This window comes from Panthera pardus, unplaced genomic scaffold, assembly GCF_024362965.1.
Source record: "Panthera pardus isolate Hobbes unplaced genomic scaffold, ASM2436296v1 HiC_scaffold_3, whole genome shotgun sequence".
Lineage (NCBI taxonomy): Eukaryota > Metazoa > Chordata > Mammalia > Carnivora > Felidae > Panthera > Panthera pardus.
The window spans coordinates 4,099,693-4,124,009 of record NW_026526876.1 but is presented as its reverse complement, the minus strand read 5'-3'; positions in this window follow the sequence as shown (position 1 = coordinate 4,124,009).

Sequence of the window (24,317 nt, the reverse complement as noted above, 5' to 3'; positions counted from 1 at the left end):
AGCCTGTGCGCCTGCGTTGGAAAAACTTCAGTCTGGTTTTCTCCACTCTCACACAAGCACCACACTCACAACCCTTCTGACCCCAGATGTGTGGGGCTTGTCCTCCACCGAGCAACTCCCTGAGATACCAGCGGGGTATCCTACAATCTCACTGCATATGACACTATCTCCCCGAAGACAGCGTCAGGCTCCAGTGGGCTCAATCCCACTGCTTCAGATGCTAATCACAACCAGTAGGTCTCCAGGTTACCTGCAACTTCTGTCCAACTTGGCTACAAACCAGAGGTTCCGGGACGCCATCTTGGGTGGGACTGATTTATCAGCGTGGCTCACGGAACACGGGGAAACACTTAATTATGCTTACCAGTTCATTAAAGGACATGATAAAGGAAGAGCCAGATGAAGAGGTACACGGGAAGAGTCTCGGATGGTACCCAGTGTGGGAGCTTCCGTCCCCGTGGAGTTGGGGTGCGCCACCCTCCCCATGTGGGGAATGTGTTCGCCAATCCGGAAGCTCTGCAAAACCCAGCCTCTTTGGATTGTTATGAAGGCTTCCTCAGACAGCCGCGTTCGGTTATTAATCCCATTTCCAGCCCCTCTCCCCTCTCTGAAGACGGAGGGATGGGGCTGAAAATTCTAAGCTTCCAATCATCCTTGGTTTTCCTCCTGACCAGCCCTCACCCAGGAGCCATTCAGGGGCCCGCCCAGAGTCACCACATGAAAACAGAGGACGCTCCCGTCGCCCGGGGAAATTACAAGCGTTTAGAAGCTCTTTGCCAGGAACCAGAAGCAGAGATCAATTCATATTTTCTATTATCTCACAGTGTCTGAGGCCAGGTTTGCCTTCTCGGATTTCCCAGTTACAAATGCTAATAAATCCCGCATCTTATCTGAGCTACTTTGAGCAAGCAAAGCTAGATTTCTGTCACTTGCATCCAAAGCAGTTCTGACAATTATAGAATCGGCCCTCCCTACTTCTCTTTATCATCACTCATTATTTTAGGAAGACGGCCTTTTCATATTCCACCTGGTTTACATGAACTATCCGGCCTCCTCCGTATCTCCTATTCTGTCAGTCATTCACTGTGAGTAGATAACAAAATCATGAGACGTGGAAGTCTGAATAAAATATTCACCGGGCACGTATTTTCTGTCAGGACTCGTGCTGGGTCCTTTATATCAGTCACTTGGTTTCATTTTTGCAATTCTCCTCTGTCACTACATTTCATTCTTACAATCCCTCTTCAGGCTGTTGATATCTGCTTCACAGACAAAGACCCCCAGGGTCCCTACACTGAACTCTAAAGTCCTTCTGCCACCAGCACACGTCTTCCCTCCCACCCCCATCAGTTAATTATGTCACAGAAATGAAAATGCGGTGAAGTCAGATTATCACAACAGGGCATAGAATATTACGCTGCCACCTTTAGGCTTCACGAAAATCCCAGATTTTTCATAGCGTCTTTCATTTATTTTAAATAGACGTGTTAACAAGTGTCGCATTTTAAAACTTTAAGAATTGGGACACGTCTACGACGGGTCACGCATTTCCGCAACAGATTTCTTTGCTTTTTCTGGAGACGTTTTGATTGAATCAAGGGCATATTGGGGCGCCTGGGTGGCTCAGTTGGTTAAGCACCCGACTTCAGCTCAGGTCATGATCTCACGGTTCGTGGGTTCGAGCCCCGCGTCGGGCTCTGTGCTGATGGCTCAGAGCCTGGAGCTTGCTTCCGGTTCTGCGTCTCCCTCTCTCTCTCTGCCCCTCCCCCATTTGCACTCTATCTCTCCCTTGAGAGGCACTTGAAAAACAGAAAAGGCAGAGAGAGGCTTTCTCTGAACTTCCCTGATCTGTTCAGGGAGACATCCTCCAAAGGGACTCAGTCTTCATAAATCTGCTCCCTCAGGAGCTTCACCACTGAGGGAAGACTGACCCTCGTGCCGGGAGGGGAGCCTAGCAGCTGACGCCCCACCCAGATCTCATCTGATCTCCCCTGTTCCGTTGCGAGATAAGAGGGCCAATTTGATTACTTTCCTTTTTCAGCTGACTTGCCCAGAGTAGACCCTCCATAACTATTTACTGCAGAGCGAAAAAATGAAGAAACTGCAGTTCAGGGGTAGTATGTGCGTGCACGTGTGGGCGTGTGTGGGCTCGGCCCCAGATCGCACCAGGCGTGAAAGGCAGAACCCATGTTTTCTGGCATCCGGCCAGAATATTTGGCCTGCCAACGGTAGTCTTTCCTGAGCCTCCGTCTGCTGGTCCTCCTGGCAAAGGATCCAAGCGAGCCCCAGGTCTGATCAGGACCCGTCCCAAGGTGAAAATGTCAGGAGTCTCGTGCAGGAGCAAGTCAGCTCTTTCAGAGCTCTGGGTCCTTGAGGCCAAGTCGAGTCCTGGACGGAAATGATGACGTTCAGCCAGATCACCAGGCAGAAAAAAAGGGAGGGCAGGAGAAGTCTCCGCTCTGGAGAGCTGGATCTCTTGATCTTCTGGGAGACGGTGCTTTTAATTTTCATCAGTGCAAGACTACGTCCCCAACCAGAAGGGGTTTGCCTAATTCATCATGCTCCCTGGCCACACAATGGGACCCTTGACAAGCAGAACATTGGAGAGCGAGAGAAACGAACATCACCAGTGCCCATGAATTGCAAATGCTTCTTCCTTAAAGGATGGTCTCTTGCTCGGGACCATCTGCTTGATGTAACTGGGCCCAGGTCCTCGGGCTAGCAACATCTGCCACGTTAATAATTTTACCTCTTAATTAAAGCCCAACCACAAGGGGGCCACGCCTAGCTATGACCCTGGACACAGCAGACGTTCGCCATACCGAGGGCAAAATGCATCTGCCTCCAGTGCGGCACGAATGAGAACACATAGGTGTGCCATTCACCCAGTGTCTGTGCTCCCTACTGAGATACCACAAATCCAGGCAAAGGGATCCCCTTTCCCCATTGACTTCGTGTGTCATTCCTAAGACACTGGCCTCCAGATTTAACTGATCTTGCCCTGCTAGGGCCTCCTGACTGGTTTGTTTTTCTGCTGCTCTGCCCTACACCATCCTGGTCACGTCGTTAGTGACCTGGACATAAACACTTGGAGACTCCAGGCGGTGGGGGGGATGTTATTTAAGGGAAACCTGCACGGATCTTTTTGCCCCACGAAGAATTCTTCTGCAACGCGAATAGACGCCCTGTAATTGATCTGTGTTGTGAGCCCAGATCTTCAGATTAATTTCAGATTTTCAACGTTTTTTTTTTTTTTTTTTTTTTTTTATTTATTTTTGGGACAGAGAGAGACAGAGCATGAAGGGGGGAGGGGCAGAGAGAGAGGGAGACACAGAATCGGAAACAGGCTCCAGGCTCCGAGCCATCAGCCCAGAGCCCGACGCGGGGCTCGAACTCACGGACCGCGAGATCGTGACCTGGCTGAAGTCGGACGCTTAACCGACTGCGCCACCCAGGCGCCCCTCAGATTTTCATATCAATTTCACATCTGCTATCCCGGGGATACTGCGTGGAAACACTCCAGTACATACCCAGTAAAGCACTGAATAGCTAAATGGCGGATGGCTCTACGATGCCTCCCTTCGCCATCCGCCCACATCATCTTGGACTCAGGTCACATTGTAAGCACGCCAGAGATTCCGAGCAGGCCCCTGTCGACCCCCACCCCGTCAGTCTGTGGTCTCTTGAAGAGCTAGGCACATCGCCTTTATTTTGTTTCTCCTCTAGCTGTCTTGTACTGAGTTCTGTACTTCGGGAGTGGCTGTTGCCAAAGCGATTAAGGAAGAGGACCCGTCGTTTGCGCATCGCTCATTCGCTCAACAAACACTTGTTCCCCATCTTTTTGTGCACCGGGAACGTAGCCATAAGCGAGACACGGTGAGGCCTTTGTAAAGCTTCGGTCAAGCGGACAGCCAAATAAATACCTAAGTAGAGTGCTCAGTAAAATACCGGTAAGAAACGCCACCTAAGTAGAATGAAGCAGAAGACGGAGGCGGAGAAGCTGTTTTAAGGAGGCTTGGTCATGGAACACCTACCTCAGGAGTCACGAAGAACACTAACGCATGCCATGGGGGTGTCGTGTAGAAGGTGCAGCCAGTAGAATGGCCCTGGGGTCCAAGTGTGCCTGGCATCTCTGGGGAACAGGAAAATGAGACCTAATGGATGGGACGGAAGGGGTAAAGGAGACGATGGGAGGAAGTGAGGGTTAAGAGGTTATGGAGGGGCCAGATCATGTCAAACCTTGTGTGTATCGTGTCCCAAGACCTATAAGAGAAGACATCATGATATTCTGTCCGGCTCCTTCTCTGGAGGAAAAGACTACAGCTGGATGATTATGAAACCCCCAACAGCATTTACGAGCCTCTAAAAAGCCACCGAGGCATCTAAAGCCGCCCAAGTGTCAGGGGGGACCCTAACAACCCAGCTCCCTCATTTCACGGCTGTAGCCTGAATAAATTCCGGTATTTTATGTGATCTAGGGTCAAGGGAATGTCTAGCGACCGATAGTAATTAAAACGTCAACTATTGACTTGAAGAATTGTAAGGGAGATTACATGTATCCTGAAAGACTGCTTAAAACCCCTCCCTTCTCCCATCGTCTCACACTCCACCCCTGCTTTACTGCAGGCTTTCCCTTCCTGGTTCTCGCCGTTTCCTTCCCCCAAATCTCACAGACACCCTGAATCTGCGGGCTCAGCTCTGCACCGAAACACCCTGCACTGCCTCCCTACCAAAAGGCATCACTCCTGCCCCCGGAAGGGACTCTGCCCGCACCTGCTGGCTGTGTAATGCCTGCAATGGCTAAAGGGACCCAGAAGTTCCACACCCCAACCCTCCCTCCTTCAATATTCCCTGGAGGATAGCTCCTCCCCCCCCTTTCCAACTGCCTTTCTCAAGGGAACCCGGTGGGGAATCCGGAACAGAAAATCATTCATTCCACTCCACAAATGAGCAAAGACTGTGCTCAGAATGGGGAGGCGGGATGTCTAGGGCGTAAAATTAAGATCTCTCCGGGTTTCAATGCAGCACTTTTTCCGGGATGGATAGAACACAACCTATACGCCAGGTGCCAGACATTTTACACATGCACCGTTTCACGCAGTCTCCTCCACAGAGGAAAGTATTCGGGCTCTGAGGGGACGGTTCTACATTCCCAACGACACCCAGCTGCCATGTTCAGAGCCTGCATTGGAAGCCTTGGCTACTGAGGACTAATCAAGTTCTCTTACATCTGGGCTTCTGACTTCAAACCCCGTGTTCCCGCACCCAAAGGAAGGGATTCACCGTCTTTAGCCTACAGGCAGAGACTGTCAAAAACTCGGCTCCTTTTTCCCCCTTGAGGGAAGGATTTGAAAGAATAGCATTGCCTGCTGTTACCTGCTTTGTGAATCATGGGTGTCCCATAGCTTATCCTTCGGGGCTCGTTTGTTTGTGTGGATGGGCAATTCAGCCACCGTGCAATATTCAAAGGGTACGTATGAACGGGCTAAACTGAAAAGTAATCATCCCTGCACTCTCCACAGTTATCTGGGTCCCGTCCCTACGTATTTTTTCCAGAAGTATTCTGTGCATCTACACACAATAGATTGACATATCGATGATAGACTACTCAACTGATTTCCACCTTGGGGTTTTTCAAACCATGTAATGTTTCCTGCATTGTGTTTTCCATAGGAATGTATCTTAGCACTTGTTTCATATCGGTACCCAAAGAGCTTTCTCATTCTTTGTCAGAGATGAATAACGTCCCATCAGGCGGAGGCATCACACCTTCCTTAACCGGTCCTCTATTGACGGGCATGTATATTGCTTTCACAACTTGACTGTTGACAGATCTTGCTGCCATATTTAATTTCACATCATTTCTCATGTGGGCAACTACATCTAGCACGTTCCCAGTAATTACGGCGCTTGGGTGGCTGAGTTGGTGAAGCGTCCGACTTCAGGTCAGGTCAGGATCTCGTGGTTTATGAGTCTGAGCCCGCGTCGGGATCTGCACTGACAGCACAGAGCCTGGAGCCTGCCTCAGGTTCTCTGTCTCCCTCTCTCTCTACTCCTTCCCTGCTTGCACACTCTCTCTCAAATACATATACATATATGCATATATATACATATATATGCATATATACATACATATATGTATGTACATGCATACATACATATGTATATATATGCATATGTATATATACATATATGCATATACATATATATGCATATATAATATGTATGCATATATACATATATATGCATATATACATATATGTATATATACATATATGTGTGTGTATATGTCTATGTCTATGTATATGTATGTGTGTGTGTGTGTGTGTCAAATAATTTACCTAGCTGGGAATTGCAGGATCAAGAGTATAGCATTTTTCATTTTAATAAACACTCAGTTGCCAAATTGACCACAACCTGCACCAACTTGCACAGCAATCAGTGAAGTGTGAGCAGGTAACACCACTTTTGTCCTGAGTTAAAACTCTCACTCCTGGACAGACACCAAATTGTCTTCTTAACCACGCTTAGGGGAGGTGATTTAATGTTCAGCTAATGCGGAAGAGCTAATCGTTTCGGCAAAAATGTCTACTGAAAGGTAGACACAACCACGTGCTCTTTACAAAACATTAGTATTTACGGAGAAAATGACAAGTTTTGTACTATCTAATTTCTTTTTTTAATTGTTTTTTTTTTAAGTTTTTCAGTGTTTACTCGTTTTTGAGAGAGAGGGAGAGGAGACAGAGCACGAGCAGGGGGAGGGGCAGAGAGAGAGCGAGACACAGAATCGGAAGCAGGCTCCAGGCTCCGAGCTGTCAGCACAGAGCCCAACGCAGAGCTTGAACTCACAGAGAGATCATGACCTGAGCCAAAGTCGGACGCTCAACTGACTGAGCCACCCAGGCGCCCCGAAAATGTATCTTAAAACCCTGAAGCACTGAAATACAAAACAAAGAGCTATAGCAGGTAAGCCCACAAAGGAAATAAAATCCTGTGATGGTTTTTGGTGAGTCAGCTTGGCTGAACTAACCTCCCAGAACAGGAGGAAGAATAACATTTTGTGGCACACACATACCTCTCCCAGTGTTCAATCAAATGCTGATGGGGATTTGCAGTGAAGGAATATAATTACCGTCTCTAATCCATTGGCTTTAATAAAGAGATTATCCTGGTGGGCCTGGCTTAATCAGTGGAAGCGTCTTAAAAGAAGGCTTAGGCGGGCCCTGAGCCAGTTACTAAACAACAGTTGACTCTACAATTGCCCTCCTTTGGCTGGATTTTCCCTTCCTGACTGCCTGTAAACAACAGCTTTGGCCCATGTCTATGGCGTTCGAGGCTACTTATGATCTCTTCTAGACTGCCTGTCTCATGGATTTCAGACTTGCTTAGCCAGCCCCCATAATTATCTAAGCTAGTTTCTTGTAATAAGTATCTATCATCCATCCATCTATTATCTCTCCCTCTCTCTCTCTCTCTCTCATCTATTCATAGGCATATGTATCTCCAACCGATTCTGCTTCTCTGGTTGAACCCTGAGTGATACTAATGGAATCATTAAAAAATATTCTATTAATCCCCCCAAAATCAAACTTTCTCCTAAATGACCAGATGGTGAATATTTTAGGCTCATGGACATATAGTTTCTGAATCAGTTACTCACTTTTGACATTGTAGTAAGAAGGCAGCCATCTACAATGCATAAACAAATAAATTAAGTTGTGTTCCAATAAAAATTTATTCCTAAAATACATGACTGGCTCACAGGTTGTCGTTTGCCAATCCCAGTCTAGAGAGACTGACCTGGAAGAGACAGAACACAAGTAACCAACATCAAGACTGAGAAACGTGCCAGCCTGGATTATATCACGCAGACGATAAAAGGGAAATTAGGAAATTTGTAAACAAATTTATAAATTTTATGGATTATGTAATTTCAGTGAAATGAGAAAATTCCTTGAAAGACCCACCCTACCATACTCATTCAAGAAATAATAGAAATCTTAATAACCTTATACCTATTTTAAGAAATTGGGGCTCAGGGCTGTCAACTTAGAGCCTGCTTCGGATCCTCTGCCCCTCTCTCTCCACCCCTCCCCTGTGTGCACACTCTCTCTCAAAAATAAATAAACATTATATAAATAGATAAATAGATAGATAATAGATACAATGTATATATACAATGTATATATAATATATGCATGTATGTGTGTGTGTGTGTGTGTGTGTGTGTGTGTGAAATCAAAACCACACTCAGATATCACCTCACGCCAGTCAGAGTGGCTAAAATGAGCAAATCAGGAGACTACAGATGCTGGAGAGGATGTGGAGAAACAGGAACCCTCTTGTACTGTTGGTGGGAATGCAAACTGGTCCAGCCGCTCCGGAAAACAGTGTGGACTTTCTCAGAAAATTAAAAATAGATCTACCCTATGACCCAGCAATAGCACTGCTAGGAATTCGCCCAAGGGATACACGAGTGGTGATGCATAGGGGCACTTGTACCCCAGTGTTTATAGCAGCACTTTCAACAATAGCCAAATGATGGAGAGAGCACAAATGTCCATTGACCGATGATTGGATAAAGAAGTTGTGATACACATATACAGTGGAATATTACTCAGCCATGAAAAAGAATGAAATCTTGCCATTTGCAACAACACGGATAGATCTAGAGGGTATAATGGTAAGCGAAAGAAGTCAGAGAAAGACAAATACCATATGATTCCACTCATATGTGGAATTTAAGAAACAAAACAGATGAACATAGGGGAAAAAAATAAAAGAGAGAGGCAAACCATAAAGCAGACTCTTAACTACAGAGAACAAACGGAGGGTCGCTGGAGGGGAGGTGGGTGGGGGATGGGTTAAATGGGCGATGGGTACTCAAGAGGGCACTTGTGATGAGCACCGGGTGTTATATGTAAGTGATGAATAAACTGATTTCTACTCCTGAAACGAATACTACACCGTACGTTAACCAATTGGAATTTGAACAAAAACTTGAAACTACCAAAAAAAAAAAAAAAAAAGAGAGAGAGAGAGACACTGGTTGAAAGCAAGCACATCAAAAAATGCTGGACAACCTTCAGACGAGGGTGCGAATTAAAAGCAAATTAAAAAGGAAATGCGAGTGCATAAGTATTAGAATGTGTCTAAAGAAAAACCCCGCTCAACTTCCCCGTCCCGTGCGGAGGGGGGAGAGAACCTAGGTGTTCCCTACTGTGTATTTCTCCTGTGAGTCTCCTTAACTGCTGACACAGGAACACTGCATTTCTGACATTGCTGGTCACCAAATGTGAGGTTTACGCCACATAAGCAATTCACTGCAACACCAACTAGGTGTGCTACCATTCACTCAATGCTCACACTACCTACCTGGAGGTAGCATCAGATCGCACAAGTTAAGGGCTCGGTCCCACAAGACTGTCCCCCTCAACACACACACACACACACACACACACACAGCGGAGGCCAATGTCAGTCACCTGTGCTTCTGACCTGCCGTCTGTAGACAGTTCCAACTACCCCCTCTTCTGGTTCGCTTAACTTGCAAGAGCATCTCACAGAGGTCAGGAAAACAGGTTATTTATGTTTACTTGTTTATTATAAAAGGGCACAACAGAGGAGACAGATGAACAGCCACAGGCAAGAGACGCATCGGACAAAGTGTGTGGGAAGGGCTGTGGAGCTGCCATGCTCTCTCTGGGCATGCGACTCTCCCAGACCTCCCGGGGCTCACCAGACCCGAAGCTCGCTCTCCAAACCTCATGCTTTGGGGATTTTATGGAGGCTTCCTCACATAGGCATGATCAATCATACACTTCATCTCCAGACCTCCTCTCTTCTCAAGAAAATGGGGGCTGGGGCAGAAACTCCAAGCTTCTAATGTGGCTCGATCTTCCTGGTGACCAGCTTCATCCAAGAGCCATCTGGGAGCCCATGAGAAACAAGACCCTCCAAACCCCCAGGAAATGGCAAAGGTTTCAGGAGCTCTGTGCCAGGCACAGAGGTCCAAGACCAATAAGAAATAAAAATTCTGTTCTTAATACGCAAGCGTTTTATTTAAAAAGAGCTTAATAATAGGGGCACCCGGGTGGCTCAGTCGGCTAAGCATCCAACTCGGTTTCAGCTCAGGTCACATCACAGTTCGTGAGTTCAAGCCCCGCATCGGGCTCCACAAGGACAGCACAGAGATTGCTTGGGATTCTCTCTCCCTCTCTCTCTGCCCACTTTCCCACTCGTGCACGCTCTCCCTCTCTCTCTCTACAGTAAAATAAAATAAGAATTTAATTAAAAAAAAAGAGCTTAAGAATATATGCTATAAAATGAGAAAACACAATAAATGATATAATAATAAAATAATCTCACCCAGATTTAATTCTTGCATGACGAGTCAGTGCAGTAGAGTAAAAAAACTTTGCAGTTAGGACATCTTGGGTTTAGAAGTGACACCGACTAGCTACGAAGTAGGATTGCCAGGACAGGAAACGCAGGGCACCCAGTTAAATTTGTATTTTCAGATAAAGAAACAAATTTTTTCTTGGTGCTAAATATATTCAACTGTTGCACAGCACCTACACGTACCAAAAGTTATTCGTTGTTTATCTGACATTTACATGCAACCGGGCTCTCTGTAATCTGTTTTGCCAAATCTGGCAACTCCACATTTAAGTCACTTACCTTCTCTGATCTGATTTCCCCTGAGAAGTGCATAGAATTGTTGAACGTTTGTATTGGACCCCTGGGGCTAATATAACACCGTACGTTAATGAACCTTGAATTAAAAACGAAAAACAAAAGAAAGAAGATATAAAAACACCTTAACTCTCTGAGTTTTCAAGATACGATCTTGTCTCATATGCTGGTGCGGCAGGCGCTAACTGTCCCGGAAATCTAAAGTCACGGCTGCTCTCTGCGTGTCTCCTGTGGTCTAAGGGGATAGGACACCATTTCACAGACAGGAAATCAGCACCAAGTGTTCTCATCACTTAGGAAATTACAAAGGTTTTAGGAGCCGTGTGCCAGGAACCGGGGGGGGGGGGGGGGGGAGGGGGGCATCGACGCATCTATATTTTCAATGGCCTCACAGAACGGCTAACATTGACGACTGACCACACGATGGCAAAAATGTGGAAGGACCAGCGCTCTCATATCTCTGCTGGTGGAGACTGAACATGATGCAGTCACTTTGCAACACAGGGTGGAAGTTTCCTAAAAAGTTAAACTCACACGGAGCGAAGGATTCAGTCATTTCAGTCCTAGGTTATTTGCCCAGGAGGAAAGGAAACATACGGTCATTCAAAGACTTGTGCACGCGGGTCCATAACAACCTTATTTGTAATTGTCCCCAAACGGAAACAACCTTAATGTCTACTAACAAGTGAATGGATAAAGAAGGTGTGTTAGTCATACAATGGAACGTTTGTCCACAGTGAAAAGGAATCGGCTATTTGTACACTCAACAAATACATTTTACAGTACTTTCCAAAGTGCACAATCAGACAGATGAAATCAATTTCAAAAATATATTCTCTTTAAACCAGTATATCTAAAATATTTGCATTCCAACATAGAATAAGTATATATAAATACTGTGGTTAAAGTCAATGTAAATTAAATTTTGTCGTCTTTATTTAAAATTTTTTAATGTGTATTCATTTTTGAGAGACAGAGAGAGACAGAGCGCCAGCGGGGGAGGGGCAGAGAGAGGGAGAGGGAGAGACAGAATCCGAAGCAGGCTCCAGGCTCTGAGCTGTCAGCACAGAGCCCGACGTGGGGCTCGAACTCACGAACCGTGAGATCATGTCCCGAGCCGAAGTCAGACGCTCAATCGCCTGAGCCACCCAGGCACCGCCACTCACCCCCCTTTTAAGTTTATTTATTTATTTTGAGAGAGAGAGAGAGAGAGAGATGTAAATTAATGATAACTAAATAAAGTTAAAAATTCACTCCCTCGTCACACTGGCCACATGTCAAGGGCTCAATCGCCACCTGTGGCTGGTGGCTCCTATAAGGAGAGTGCAGACATAGGCCGCTCGCAAATACTCTGAAGTTTCTCAGTGCTCGGTATTTATGCAAAAACCAAAGCTCAACTCTATCCTTCAAGTACATGCAACCCACCTACAGCAAATGACTGAGGCTTCCGAGGTTCCCCAACCTCACCCCCGCCTTCCCACCTCTCATTCTAAGAGGGGGTGCGAAAGTATCCGAAAAACCTGTCTCGGAACTCCAGTCTCTTCACTCCAGATGTCTGGACTTTCCTTCCACCCAAAGGGCAGATTCTATAAAAGGTTACGGGAGACAGAGAGCAAAGTCAGCTTTTAAAACTGAGGTTTTGCAACAGCAAACTCTTCTTTTGTGAAATCAGGAGTAGGAGGGACTCTCTGGAGAAATCCGGTAAATAGAGGCAGTGTAAAATAATCCAGGAGGCCCAGAGCGCATGAATTAAAAGCTGAACCTTGATGTTGAGACTTAGGCTAATTTATTTCGTTTGTATCACGTGGGTCCTGAGAAGATTACATCGTTGTACACACAATGACCACCCTCTCCCTCATTTGGGCGGCCTCTGAGTCTGCGTGGCTTTTAACGGCAAGTCGGATCAGTTCCTAAAGCTAGCCACTTCAAGAATGAAAAGAACAAGCAAACACCGTTGTCGGGCATGACGGACACAACCACGGGATTCAGTCGATGACGAGTCCGGCTTTTTTTTGTCTAACTCGGAGAAATCACTAAGAAACCACTTTGATTTTCTTCCCCAGACAGCGCTCATAGAATGCTCCCACCCCGGAGAAAATGGATGAGCCCCAGGCTCGCACCTTCTTGCTGGTCCACACCTGGGATCCATCCTGCCCTTGACTTTACTCCTCTGAGGCTTTATCTGAAAACTGCATGGTAATTAAGAAGGTTTGGATGAATGTGATTCCAAGGTACATGCCAACCACCCATTCAAAGCCTCTTAACTGGTTACTAATTAGTATGTATCTTTCAACTGCAAAATGAGTACAGTAAGCCCCCAGGACAGATGGACGGCGCTCAAATATTCGATGCTTTGTGGTCAATCACCAGGCACCAAAGCTAGGGTCCGGAATTGGTCCAATCCCAGGTTGGGGGATTCCTGCCCTGGGATCTAGACAAAGAATCAGTAATTTGGTTCCTTTCAAAGAAAAAACAAATCTTGCGGTTAACGTACAAATAGACCCGAGGGGTGGAAAAATATGAAAATGAATTCTACCCTAAGTCTTTACTGTGTGAATTTTGATGAAGGTGACAGGGACAAGGATAGAAATGGTCCCCCCATTGTATTACCCGAGCAAGGGCTCCCTCTACTGGAAATCTATTTTGAAACCCGTGAATTGTAATTGATTCCTTGAAATGCCTATTTCGCGGTAGAAAAAGCACCCATAATTTAAACTTTTGAGACTGACGTCACCTGTCTACCTGGGTAATGATAGCTTTTCAAAAATACTTTTGAAGCTAAGGCACTGATTTAGTAAAGTAAAGAATATTCATTTGATTTAGGATGAACATAATGACTGTAGGAAGACGCTCTAAGTCTTGGGAAAATGCTCCCGAAGAATGCCTTTTTGTTGTTGCTATCCTTAATTTGGCAGAGCTATAAAATTATCCCGGGAAATACTTTATGGAACTCAAAGTAGTTAAAAAGAGTGAAGGGCATGAGTTTTCACTCAACACCCTGATGGCTTGGCCGCCATCCATCTGAGATGTGGGCTCACTGACTTTTTCTCAGAGATTTAGACCTTGACTAAATGTGTAGGCATCCCAAGGTGGTCACCCTACCTCTCCAACTCTTAAACCTACATGCCTGCCCAACCTGGATCAGCACACTGAAGATTTTGTATTCTAAATCTATGATGTAGTGATAAAGGCTGGGCGTTTTAAAATCTTATATTGCCTTCCTCCGGGCTCCATTTGTAATTAAAAAAAAAAAAGAAAGAAAGAAAGACTGATATAAACTCCAAACAATGTCCACTTGAAATGCTAAACAGGTAGAGTGACATTTTGGAATCCACAGATTAGATTGTGAATGATCGAGTCTAAAAGACATTATCAGTTATGTCAAACCAATAGGTCGATCAACCGTGAATTGTCTTACAATTCCCAGCAGTCAGGTGCACAGAAGTGTAGAAAGCCAGTCTTCCCATTTGTGTGGCCAACAAAACAAACTGACATTCTCTCTATACAGACTGAGTTCATACCACATTTCCATCCTCAACTCACACACGCACACACACGCTAATAATACTCATGTAATCTAACCAGTTGAAAGCAAAGGGTCACAATTCAATTCAACAACATTCACTGAGAACTTTCTGTCAATTCCATGAGAAATTTGTTAGCAGGAGCGATGTCTAAAAGGCAATGAAAAGGACAGAGGGTGAGATGTGTCCACAAGTAAATAACATTTTTGAGTGTGAGTTAAGGAGTTTCTTCATTTTCACGTTGACGTGGAGATCCACGACTCTATGAACACTTTGAGATTTTTGTTATGAACCAGTTTTGTGGCAGAGAAGTGTTCTCCCTCACAAAGAATATAGCCTTATTTCCGTAAATCTATTATAATGTAGTAGATAATCGGGGTGCCTGGGTGGCCCAGTCGGTTAAGCGTCTGACTTCAGCTCAGGTCATGATCTCCGGGTTCATGGGTTCGAGCCCCACGGCAGGCTGTCTTCTCACAGATCAGAGCTTAAAGCCTGCTTCGGATTCTGTGTCTTCCTCTCTCTCTGCCCCTCCCCGCCTTGTGCTCTCCCTCCCTCTCAAAAATACATAAAGCATTTAAAAAATATACAGTAGATAATCAATAAAAATGTGTAAAATTGAAATGAGCAGAATTACATTAAAATGGTGTTTTATGGGGCACCTGGGTGGCTCGGTCGGTTGAGCGTCCGACTTCGGCTCAGGTCACGATCTTGCGGTCCGTGAGTTCAAGCCCCGCATCAGGCTCTGGGCTGATGGCCCAGAGCCTGGAGCCTGCTTCCGATTCTGTGTCTCCCTCTCTCTCTGCCCCTTCCCTGTTCATGCTCTGTCTCTCTCTGTCTCAAAAATAAATAAATGTTAAAAAAAAAAATTAAAAAATAAAAAAAATAAATAAATAAAATGGTGTTTTATAACCAGCTTTCTTCATTTTACAATGCATTCTGATTATATGTCCGTTTTTATAAATATTCTTCTACGTTTCATTTTTAATGGCTGTCTGGTAGTCCTCGTATGCGTGTATCATAGTTTATTGAAACAGTTTATTATTATTTCCAAGTTTTCTATTATAAACAAGTCTGACATTAATATCTTTGAGGCTAAATCTTTTCACACAGCTCTGATTACTCTCTTAGAGTAAAACCCAAAATGTAGAATTGCTAAGGCAAAGGATATTTTCACATGTAATAATTTTGATGTATGTTAACAAATTGCCCCTCCATAGAGGTTATACCAATTCATAATTCTGCACTAACTTTTTTCTTCCAATTCGGCAGACCACAAAAAAGGATCTTGCTTTAATCTTTATTTTTTGATTCATGTTTAGCACCTTTTATGATTTTTTATAATCACAAGTTTCCTGCTTTTAACATTCAACCATTTTTCCACTGGTATGTTTGTTATTTTTTATTTATTAGCAAGACATTTTTACAGGCAGCATTGAAAATAAGAACCCTTTGGGGCGCCTAGGTGGCTCAGTCGGTTAAACATCTGACTTTGGCTCAGGTCATGTTCTCACGGTTCGTGAGTTCGAGCCCCGCATCGGGCTCTGTGCTGACAGCTCGGAGCCTGGAGCCTGCTTCCGATTCTGAGTCTCCCTCTCTCTCTGCCCCTCCCCTGCTCATGCTCTGTCTCTCTCTCAAAAATAAATAAAGGTTCCAAAAAAAAAGAAAAAGAAAAAATATGCAAAATTAACAAAAATAATATTTTTTCAGAAAATAGGAGAGGGAAACCACCACCATGGCTCATCAAGAAAAAGGAAGCACAGATGTGCAAAATTAAGAACAAGAAAGTTGATACAGAGGGTTTAAAACTATAATTAGAAACGCCTGTATAACTTTAAAAAGTAAGTTAGAAAATCTGAAGAAAGTGGATGATGTCCTAGAAAAATATATAAATCATCAAAGTAAATCCAAACACTTCCATAGGAAACAAATTGTGAAACAGAAAACTGAGGAAGATACCAGGGCTGTTCCAAAGCTCACAGGATCACTCTGCTAGAGCCAGAGAATTTCCATTGCTGACCCCATAATACTTGTATTTACAGAAGTCATGTAACGAAACATAACAAACAGAGCTGTCTCCACTCCTGTGACAGCCTGTATAGAACCCTAAGACTAAAACGTATTAAGAAACCACACCAGAAACTTCAAAATCAATCTAGTTTATAAATATAAATACCAAAAAAGCCTCAATAAACTACTAAAAATAACCCAACAATTCGTCAAAAGAATAATGGCCCCATGAAAAGGTAGCTTTTAGTTCGCTAGCAAAATGGATAAGTCGATACTAAGAAAAATGTGGATAGGATTTCCCGTCAGAGCTGATTGCAAATAGAAAAAAAAAAAACAAAAAAAAAAAACGGGTTCTTGATAAAGACTGGAAAAACCTGGTCACATTTAATATAACTTCTCAGAAATTAATTAATTAATTAATTAATTCTTGGTCAAAATTCCTATCGAGAATCAAGAAATACATACTTGTTGGGGTGCCTGGGTGGCTCGGTCGGTTAAGCAACCAACTCTTGATTTTGGCTCGGGTCATGATCTCACAGTTCGTGGGTTTGAGCCCCGCGTCAGGCTCTGGGCTGACAGCTGGGAGCCTGGAGCCTGCTTCGGATTCTGTGTCTCCCTCTCTCTCTGCCCCTCCCCCACTCGTGCTCTCTCTCTCTCTCTCTCTCTCTCTCTCTCTCTCTCTCTCCCCTACTCATGCCGTCTCTGTCTCTCCCAAAATAAACAAATAAACTGAAAAAAAAATGAAACAAAAATTCAGACGAGACAGGTTAACGACAGAAGAAAAACCCAAAGTTTTATTACACAGGCATAGAGGCCCAATAACAAAATGGAGACCCAAAGAAATGACAGAGGCGGGCAGGTTTTACACCTTCTGGACAAAGAGACATTAAATTTGTGAGAACTTTACAGGATAAGGAGAATGGGTGTTTGGGAGTTTTAATGACTAAGGAATTCTAAAGCAGAACTTGGGCTGAGTTAGTAAATTAGTAAAAAAAAGTAACAAGGTTTGTTTGTACAGCTTTCTCAGCTTTAAAGTCCCTGTCTCTGGTGTCTTTAAAAAAAAAAAAAAAAGTGTATTTATTTATTTTGAGAGAGAGAGAACGAGCAGGGAAGGGGCAGAGAGAGAGGGAGAGAGAGAGAATCCCAAGCAGGCTCTGCATAAGTGCGGAGACCAGTGAAGGGCTTGATCTCACAAATGGCGAGATCACCACCTGAGCTGAAACCAAGAATCAGATGCTTAACCAACTGAGCCCCCCAGGCTCTTTTTACTTCGCAATATAGGAAGGATGTTTCCACGTGGGAGATTTATGTCCTGCTTTCAGGGGGAAGCAGAGGGTCCGAACGCCCTTCCTGCATAGGCTGTCTCTTAAATAACTTTCATTTAATATAATCAACGTGACAAAGTGGCACATTTTGGGGCAGGCCAGGCTTGACCCCTCCAACCCCCAAGGGAAGATACGGTTTTTGTTTTTTTTTTTTCCGAATAAAATCTATGAAGTTAACATAAACCCTTTCAAAGTAAATAAAGAATTTTTGTTTTCAAATTAAAAGGAGCTTCTTGTACAGCAGCTTGTAGCAGATAAATTCTCCTGGCTGAGAACCGTGAAAACAATCGGATCAAACGTCTCAAAATCTGTTTGAGAGCATCATTTTGACACTAAGACCACCAGGATTTGCGCCAGCAGATCAGAGAAAAGGAAACCCACTGCGGTGAGCCCACCACCAATTCCGAATTTCCCCAAAGCAGCAGACCAAAGCGGGGCACTTGAGTGGCTCAGTCGGTTAAGCGTCCAACTTCGGCTCAGATCACGATCTCACGGTGTCTGAGTTCGAGCCCTGCCTCTGGCTCTGTGCTGATGGCTCAGAGCTTGGAGCCTGCTTCCGATCCCGTGTCTCCTTCTGTCTCTGCCCCTCCCCTGCTGGTGCTCTGTCTCCCTCTCTCTCAAAAATAAATAAAGATGAAAAAAAAATTTTTTTTGAGAGTAATAAGCAGCAAACCAAGAGCTTGCAAAGCTGTCTAGAAGCAGATGCTAAGGGCAGAAAGACTAAGCCGTTTTCAGGCCCTTGAAGACTTGCAGACAAAGTTGGAGTTTAGGGTTTACTAAGACACGAGGGTACAAAATCCTGGAGAGAAAAGAAATTGGAAGAAAGCATGCCTGACGCCCTGAGGTGCTCCTTCACTTCATCCATTTGCCATTTTGTAAACAGGACACTCCCCGAGTCTGAACGCCCGGCAGAAGGCGGCTGCTAAGAGGGCGGTTTCTAATCAAAACTCCATTTGTATAAATTCCTGACATTGAACTATTTCTCAGACGAGCTCCAGGATGGAAAATAAATGTCATCAAAACAGTCCCCTGGGAAAACCCAAGATTCTTAATTTTTTTTAAATGTTTTTTTTATTTTTGAGACAGAGACAGAGCATGAGCAGGGGAGGGGCAGAGAGAGAGAGGGAGACACAGAATCGGAAACGAACTCCAGGCTCCGAGCTGTCAGCGCAGAGCCCGACCCGGGGCTCGAACCCACAAACCGTGAGATCATGACCTGAGCCAAAGTCAGACAGACGCTCAACCGACTGAGCTACCCAGGCGCCCCCGAAAACCCAAGATTCTGTTAGTGAAGAAATATGTAAGCTGTTCATCTTCAATATCCTGCCTTGCTTTTTATTGCTTGGAAGAAATAAGAATCTTGTCCCTTTTGGATGGGGGGGGGGGGGGGGTGGCGCGCCTGGGTGGCTCAGTCGGTTGAGCATCTGACTTCGGCTCAGGTCACGATCAGGGCTGACAGCTCGGAGCCTGGAGCCTGCTTCGGATTCTGTGTCTCCCTCTCTCTCTGCCCCTTCCCCTCCCCAAAGATAAATAAAAATTTTTAAAATTAAAAACAAAAAAAGAATCTTGTCCCTTTAGGAGAAAAAATAACCCAAACCACGAAAATAAAAGGCGGATTACTTTTCAAACAGAAAGAACAGACTTAATGAGAGAACAAGGAACAGCAGGAACAGACAACCGTCTCTTTTCTTTCTTTTTATTAACAGCTTTATTGAGATATAATTATCCTAGTACACAACTGACCTATTTAAAGGATACAATTCACTGGTTTTTAGTATATTCACTTCCAGGAGAAGATATGTAACCATTACGACAGTCAATTTCAGAACATTTTTATCACCTCCAAAGGAAACACGGTTACCTGTGAGCTATCACAACACTGCGTTCCCAGCCCCGCTTCCCAGCCTTAAGTCGTCACTGATCTACTTTCTGTCGCTGTAGAGTTCCCCACTCTGGACTTCCAAGGAAATTGACTGACACGATACGCAGCCTTTTGCAACTGACTTCTTTCATTTAGCATAAGGTTTCCAAGTTTCACCCACGTTGACCGCATCTCCCGGCATTTGGATCTATGACGTTTTATTTATGCACTCTTCAGTCGATGGACATTTGGGTTGTTTCCACCTTTGGGCTGGTATGACTAACACGGCCATAAACATCCCTGTACCAGTTTCTGTGTTTTGTGTGTTTGTGTCTCTCAGGTATATTCCCAGGACAGAAATTGCTAGGTTATATGGTAGCTCTATGTTTAATCCTTTGAGGAACCGACAATGTTTTCCAAACGAGTTGTGCTGTTTACATTCCCGCCATCGGTGTATGGGGGCTACAAATTGTCTACGCCCTCACCAACATGTGTAATCAATTGTCCGACTTTCTGATTCTAGCTAACCTACTGGGGTATGAACTAACATCTCCTTCTGGTTTTCATTTTCATTTCCTTGATGACTTCCAATGCTGAGCCTTTTGGTTGGGAGGGGGGTGTTTACTTGCCATTTGTATTTATTCCTTGGACCAATGTCTGCTGAAGTCCTTCACCCCTGCTTTAATTGGGTCATTCATCTTTTTTATTATTGAATATAAGGTTCTTTTTTTTTAATTTTATTTTAATGTTTATTTATTTGTGAAGGAGAGACAGAGAGAGACAGAGCATGAGTGGGAGGGGGGAGCAGAGAGAGGGAGACACAGAATCCGAAGCAGGCTCCAGGCCCTGAGCTGTCAGCACAGAGCCCGATGCGGGGCTCGAACCCATGAACCGTGAGATCATGACCTGAGCCGGAGTCGGACGCTTAACCAACTGAGCCACCCAGGTGCCCCTAAGGGTTCTTTACAAATATATTCTAGATGTAGGTTCAGCATCACATATGTGATTGGCAAGTACTTTCTTCTATTCAGTGGTTTGTCTTTTCACTCTCTGGATGGTGTTCTTTGAAATACAATAGCTTTTAATTTTGATGATGTCCAATGTATTGATTTTTTTTCTTTTGTTGCTGATGCTTTTGGTGTTATAGCTAAGATGCTTTGCCAAACCCAAGGTCACAAAGATGACGCCTAAGCAGTCATCTTCCAACAGTTTTATACTTTTAGCTCTTAAATTTGGGTCCTTGATCCATTTTGAGTTAATTGTTGTATATACTGTTAAATAAAAGTCCAATTTACTTTTTTGGTTGCATGTGGATGTTTGGCTGTTCCAGCCCTATCTGTTGAAAGGACTATTTTTCCCCATTAGATGGTCTTCGCACCTCTGTGACGATCCAATTGATGGTATTTTATGATCATAGAATTCAATCAAATATATGTGGGCTTATGATATATGATCATAGACATATGGGTTTACTCCTGTACTTTCAACCCTATTCCACTCATTTATATGTCTGTTGTTGGGCCAATACCACACTGTCTTGACTATCATTGTTTTGCGTAGGAAGTTTTGAAATCCAGAAATAAGGGTCCTCTACTTTGTTCCTTTGCCAGATCGTGTTGGTTATTTTGGGTCTCTTACCATCCCATTTGAGTTTTAGAAACAGCCTGTGAATTTCTAATAAAGAAGGCAGCTGGGATTCCGATGGAAATTGCCTTGAATCTGTAGAAAAATTTAGGAGCATTTTCCTTCTTAACAATGTTAAAGTTTCCAATCCATGAACATAGACTGTCTTCCCAATTACTTAGATTTTCTTTAACGTCTTCATCAATGTTCCATAATTTTGACACGGTAAGTTTTTCACTTTTTTGTTACATTTATTCCTAAGTTGTTTTTTTTTTTTTTTTCCTTTTTGGATGCTATTCTAAGTGGGATTACTTTCTCAGTTTCATTTTTTAATTGTTCATTGCAAATATAAAAATACAACTGATTTTTGTATGTTCATATTGTGCCCTGCCTCTTTGCTGAATTCATTTATTAGTTCTAAGGGGTTTTTTTTTATTGGATTACTTAGGATTTTCTGTATATGAGATCATTTACCTGTGAATACAGATAGTTTCAGTCTTCCATTTTAATCTTGATGACTTCTGTTTGTTTTATCTAACTTGCCTAATTGTCCTAGCTGGAACCTCCAAGTTAATGTTAAATAGAGACAGACACACTTGTCTTCTTCCCGATTTTAGAGGGAGCACACTCACTATTTTACCAATACATATGATGTGAGGTGAGGGTTTTTTTTTATATAGATGGACTTCATTAGGTTGTGGATATTCTCTTTTATTCCTAGCTTGTTGGGTGTTTTTATCATAAAAGAATGTCAGGGCCCCCAGGTGGCTCAGTCGGTGAAGCGTCCAGCTTCGACTCAGGTCATGATCTCACAGCTCCTGAGTTTGAGCCCCGCATCAGGTTCTGTGCTGACAGCTGGGAGCCCGGAGCCTGCTTCGGATTCTGTGTCTCCCTCTCTCTCTGCCCCTCACCCGCTCACGCTCTATCTCCCTCTCTCTCTCAAAAATAAATAAATATAAAAAAAATTTTTGGGGGGGGCGCCTGGGTGGCTCAGTCGGTTAAGCGTCCGACTTCGGCTCAGGTCATGATCTCACAGTCCGTGAGTTCGAGCCCCGCGTCGGGCTCTGTGCTGACAGCTCGGAGCCTAGAGGCTGCTTCAGATTCTGTGTCTCCCTCTCTCTCTGACCCTCCCCTGTTCATGCTCTGTCTCTCTCTGTCTCAAAAATAAATAAACATTAAAAAAATTTTTTTTTTTAATTTTAAAAAAATGTTTTTAAGAGCGTTGGGGGGCGCCTGGGTGGCTCAGTCGGTGGAGTGTCCGACTTCGGCTCAGGTCATGATCTCGCGGTTCACGAGTTCGAGCCCTGCCTCGGGCTCTGTGCTGACAGCTGGAGTCCGGAGCCTGCTTCGGATTCTGTGTCTTCCTCTCTCTCTGCCCCTCCCCTGCTCACGCACGGTCTCTCTCTGTCGCAAAAATAAGTAAAACATTAAAAAAAAAAAAAACTAATTTACTGCCAAAAAAAAAAAAAATGCTATCATCTGAGATTTTAGCAAGGCACAATCCCTAGTCACAGATCACCGTAACAAATGTAATACTGAAGAAGACTGACATATCGCAAAAACTCCCAAAATGTGACACAGAGGCACAAAGTGACCAAATGCTGACGGGAAAGCGGCATGGGGAGACTCGCTCAACGCAGGTGCCACAAACCTGGAATTTGTAAACGATGCAAGATCTACGAAGTGCGATGAAACGAGGTATGCTTGTATTTAGTAACCGACTGGATTATTTTGGTGAGGTCTCTTTCCTCCGCACAGTGTTCAGCCTCTGATGTTCCTTGGGGGGGGGGGGGGGGTGGTTAGGGATGCTTTGGAATGTTCACCGTGACAGGGGATTCATAGGGCTCTCTTGCTCTCTTTCCCAGACCACATCCCGTTGTTAGACGCCATTCATTCACTGCCGGTTTCTCTGCTGTTTTCAGCAACGCCTTGGGTCGTCAACTGGTCTACGAGTTCATCCAGTCAAACTTTAACTCCTTTGAAGGAACAGTTTCTGTTCCTTCAGTTCTGTCTTGCAAACCAGTGGCCTATAATGCAGCCTGGGCCTTCAGCGTCCTCCCAGCTGCCCTCTCCGAGCACTGCCACCATGCTTGGGAGCACCCCGAGGCTTGAACTTCACTCTCCGGGGCAGCTGAGGTCTGCTCCTTGGAAAGAGAGTAGCAGCTACCCGTTTTGTGGATGCGTAGCCACCCAGGCAAAAAGCGCTGAGCCAGGGCTTAGGGAGGCTTGACGAACACGAGGCAGAAGCTTGCGAGAAATCCGGAGCTCGTTGAAAAGAATGAGGTCTGTGCTGAGGTAGAAAGATCTCCAATTTGGATCATTAAATGAAAAGAACAGCTTGGTGCAAAACAGTGTGGGTAGTCTGATCCCTTTTCAGGTACACGTTTTATTGATTTCTTAAGTTTTTTTCCTGTTTATTTATTTTTGAGAAAGAGAGAGAGAGAGACAGAGCGCGAGCAGGGGAGGGGCATTGAGAGGGGGAGACACAGAATCCGAAGCAGGCTCCGGGCTCCGAGCTGTCCGCACAGAGCCCGATGCGGGGCTCGAACTCACGGACCGTGAGATCATGACCTGAGCCGAAGTCGAAGTCGGATGCCTAACCGACTGAGCCACACAGGCGTCCCTTGGTGTGCTCTTTTTAAATAAATGGAGGGATGTGTCTATGTTGGCATTGCCTTCTTCTCCCGGAAGACATCATAAGCTATGTCTTACGTTAGCTTTGACAAGACACTATGGGGAGGTGAAAAAGAGGCTTTCACGTGTTACTTTTCCCTCCAGATGTCTTTAGGATGTTATGCTCCTTGATATATATTACTTTTTTTTTTTTTTAATGCCAAAAACGCTACCTGGGCGGGAAGATTTGGACCACTTTTGGTTTTCTTCTTTGACCTCACATATAGGCACATTCAACTTTTAGGTAAATATTATAAAAACAAGTTTGTGACATGAAAGCCGACTTTTCCAAATACAAGTTGGTGAGGTTGCCAGTGTTCCCAACCACCTACGTCTCCCGGGCATAGGAATGGCCATCTGTACCACCTGACCCGTTCTACCCAAGTCACAAGCAGAGTTAGCCGGTCACTACTGAAAACCTGGGAAGGGGGAAGCCCTCCTATCACTGGGGTTCAGAGACAAAAGAGTACGAAGTGCCTAAAGGTGGCTTCATTGTGGCCCTCGCTGCTTAAAGCATGGTCCGGGGGACCTGGTCCCGGGACATCAGCATCACTTAGGCAGGAACTGGAAATGCAGAACGGAAGTCCTCACCCCAGACCTCCGGACCCA